This window comes from Belonocnema kinseyi, chromosome 8 (genome assembly GCF_010883055.1).
Source record: "Belonocnema kinseyi isolate 2016_QV_RU_SX_M_011 chromosome 8, B_treatae_v1, whole genome shotgun sequence".
Lineage (NCBI taxonomy): Eukaryota > Metazoa > Arthropoda > Insecta > Hymenoptera > Cynipidae > Belonocnema > Belonocnema kinseyi.
Window position 1 is genome coordinate 92,442,576 of NC_046664.1, and position 4,312 is coordinate 92,446,887.

Genomic DNA, 4,312 nt, shown 5'->3' on the forward strand with positions numbered 1-4,312 from the left:
TGATGTTCTTCCTCAACCTATTGATGATCCAACACCACCACATCCTCCAGAGGTGGATGACCTTATACAACCAGAGGCAGAAGCAGAGGTTCAGCAACCAAATAGCGACGAAAATGGACATACCATATGAACAGAGATGTTATGCGCCTTTATTTTTTGGCAGAGAAATGTGGGGAAAGGGTGAATAGAGAACATCATAGACTCTTTTTATTTAAATACCCAGAGCTATCCACAAAAATAAACGAGCAGAATCTGGCAGATCAAAAACGCTCAATATCTGTAGACAGACTGCTTTCGGCTGTTGAAATAGCTGCTATCAAAATAGAAGTGGAACGGCAGCTTCCTATTGATGAGCTCGCCTTGGAAGATGTGGATAACGAAGACTTGATTGATGCTGAAGGCATAGGTGCTAGGGATAATGAACATCATGCACCGAATCTATTAGAACCACATCCGGATATTACTAACGATGATGTAGATAGGGAAATCTCAGAACAACTACAGCACCTGGAAAGGAATTTTGGTTATGCTTTACTAGAGTTCAGATATGTGAAACCAACACTGAGGCATTCTCTGCCAAAAATGAACATCACAAATCATCTGCGTGCACTAATAGCACATCTCGACAGTAAGGTTTTACCTACGTATTTGAACGTAGCACAAAATGCGTTAGAGGTGCAAACTCTTGTATACTGTGCAGCTGTAACAACCGTTAGAACGTTGGGCCGAAAAACTAGGCCTGCATATGCACTTTTTGTTCCAGCAAGGGATCGAGATGCACCATGGAAGATCAGGTTGGATATGGATGTCAGCAAAGTAAGATGCAAATTGGGTCGATTAACTGAATATAAAAAAGGAAAGAGAACCAGAAAGCTGATGAACCATGTTACTAAAATCATCCACCCTCGGCACATCGAGACAGTAACACCAGCAATATTGGATGAAATTTTAGACTCTCAACGACAGAGACTTGATGTTCTTACTGCCAGACTGCGTCGGTACAAGAAAAGTAATGCACGAAGGCAACAAAACCAAAACTTTCAGACAGATGAAAGAAGGTTCTATTGTGAACTGGGAGTTAAGCCAAATAACCACCAAGGCACCGAAGTCCCTCAATTGGAAGATATGACTAACTACTGGTCGGGCGTTTGGGGAAAAATGAACAGATGCAATTTGGACACTGCGTGGTTCAAATTGGAGGAAGCAAGGGCAAGCAATAGCCCAGAAATGCATCTGACAAACATCACAGATTTGGATGTTTTAGTTGTCTTGAAGAGGGCAAGTAATTGGAAAGCTCCAGGTCCGGACATGGTGCACAACTTCTGGTACAAGTACCTGACGAATGTGCATCTTGCGTTGGCAAGGTGTTTTCAGAAGATCATTGAGCACCCAGATTTGATGCCAGGTTTTATGCTCCAAGGTACTACGTATATGATACCAAAAAAACCAGAAGCTCAAAAACCATGTGACTTTCGACCGATAGCCTGTCTTCCAACAATTTATAAATGTCTTACAGCTATCATTGCAGATAAGGTATATTCTCATTGTGACAAGAATGACATTCTTACAGAAGAACAAAAAGGATGTTGTAAAAACTGACGAGGCTGTAAAGATCTAGTCACCATAGACGCTGTTGCCATGACTCAAGCTCGTAAGCATCAAAGGAACTTACACATGGTATACATTGACTACAAGCAAGCGTTTCCTTCCATTCCGCATGACTATTTGCTTGAAGTCTTAAAACTTTACACAATCTGTCCACGCATTATTGACTTTCTAAGCCTTGCGATGAGGCTCTGGGGTACAAGAATCAAGTATTTTGATCAGGGACAACCAAGGATAACTGGATCAATACGCTTTACGACGGGTATATTTCAAGGAGACTCCTTCAGCGCATTATGGTTCTGTTTAGCATTGAATCCATTGAGCAAAACACTAAACAGCATGTCTCATGCGTTCAGAATTCATGATAATGAGGATGGTCATCAAGTGACTCATCTTCTTTACATGGATGACCTGAAGCTGTACGCTAGTTCAGGCCAGAAACTGCAGCAAGTGATTGATGTCACAAAGCAGTTTTCCAATTATATCCACATGGAGTTCGGACTAGATAAATGCAGAACAGTGCATTTAATCAGAGGGGAATTAGGGACCGCAGAGTTAGAGAACGAGTTCGAAAATGACATGGAGGCAATGGCTGCAGGCGAATCATATAAATATCTGGGTATTCTTGAATCTAAGGGTATTCAGCATACGATAGTTAAGACAAGCCTAATGACTGCCTTTACTACGAGACCCAGATTAATTATGAAGAGTTTTCTCAACTCGGCAAACAAAATAAGGGCGATCAACACATATGCCATCCCTGTCCTCACGTACTCCTTCGGGCTCATAAAATGGTCTAACACAGACCTTGAAAAGTTAAACAGAATTGTTCGCTTTACAGAACCATCTGTCAAGCGGATCTTGAATACACGCCCTTAAATTAGTCCTCTGATGGGGCCTTGAATATCAGGGCAGAAACCATAGAGGAATTAGAAATACAATGAAGGCAGAAAGCCATCCATGGCGAGCACTCCAACACGTTAGATCAAAGTGAAGTGGATAGTGAGGCATCTAATATTTGGCTAAGAAAGGGTGTTCTGTATCCAGAGACGGAAGGATTCGTCATTGCAATACAGGGCAAGGTTGTCAGCACCAGGTTGTCAGCCAGCAAACACGTGTTACATCAAGACGTGGTTGACCGGTGCCGATTATGTGGAGATACCAACGAATCTATCGAGCACATTATTGATGGCTGTCGCGTAATGGCTCAAAGAGAATCTACGCACAGACATAATGATGTAGCGGGCATTATACATCAACAACTTGCCCTAAACCTAGGACTCTTAAAAGAATGGGTGCCCTTCTATAGATACATTCCAATGCCCGTTTTAGAAGGCGAAGATTACATCTTATATTGGGATGTTACTATCCAAACGGATCATTACATCCGGGCCAATCGACCTGACATCGTGATGCGAGAAAAAAAAGGTGGAAGATTCTACATCATCGACATTGCTTGTCCGCTTAACCGAAATTTGCAGTCAACCTATACAACCAAGATCCACAAATACGAGTATAGCGAGTTAAGGCATGAAGTAAAGACCATATGGAGGAATGTGAATCATGCATCCATTCATCCCATTGTTATTTCGGCTACAGGCAATGTGCACGCAAGATGCACTGAACATCTTGAACATTTAGGAGTCAGTAGGGTATTGGCAGCAGCTCAGAAGGAGGTTTTATTAAACACCTATCGCATTGTAAGAAACTTTCTTGATGTGGAGTGGCAGATAGTAGCTCTAAGAAAGCATCCAGAGGTGACTGTTGTCAACTCTAAAGCTCGTGGCCGCTCGTAATTGTATACCTACAAAATCATCGCAGGAGGTTTCAACCATCGTATTAAATTATTTGAATTAAGTTATAACATTCTAATCTCGTCAGTCACTTGACTTAGTCCGTGGCTATGATGTATCACCGGGTTTACCCGAGTAAAAGTTTAATAAAAACACACAATAATAAATAATAATTTTAATTAAAAAATTAAAAGTTTGGCCTTTATCCTAAAAGTCACTTTTTTATGGATTCAACTAAGAATGTATATCGGATGACTTTTTTCTATGTTGCTTTGTAATTTTACAAGAACTGTTAATTATTTAAAGAATTTCAATTTAAAAATAAGAGTTTGACCTTTTTGTTACGAGTTAATTTTTTTACAAAGTCAAGTAAGAATGTCTATCGGATGAGTCTTTTCTATGTTGCTTTTCAAATTCACACGATGTATTAATTATTTAAACAATTTTAATTATAAAATTGAAAGTGCCCTTTTTTTGAGAGTCAATGTGTTTGCGGACTCAACTAAGAATGTCTATCTAATAACTTCTTTCTATGTTGCTCTGCAAATTTACAACAACCATTCATTATTTAAAGAATTTTACTTAAAAAATTAAAATTTTGGCCTTTATTCTAAGATCCACTTTATTATGGAGTCAACTAAGAATTTCTATCGGATGACTCTTTTCTATGTTGCTTTGTAAATTTACAAGAACTATTAATTATTTGAACAATTTTAATTTAAAAAATTAAGAGTTTGGCCTTTATCCTATGAGTAAATTTGTATTCGAAATCATCTAGGAAGGTCCATTCGATGACTTTTTTCAATGTTTCTTTGTAAATTTACAAGAGCTATTAATTATTGAAACAATTTCAATTAAAAAATTAAGAGTTTGTTTTTTTGTCTACGAGTAGGCTCTATTTTTTAACATAATTA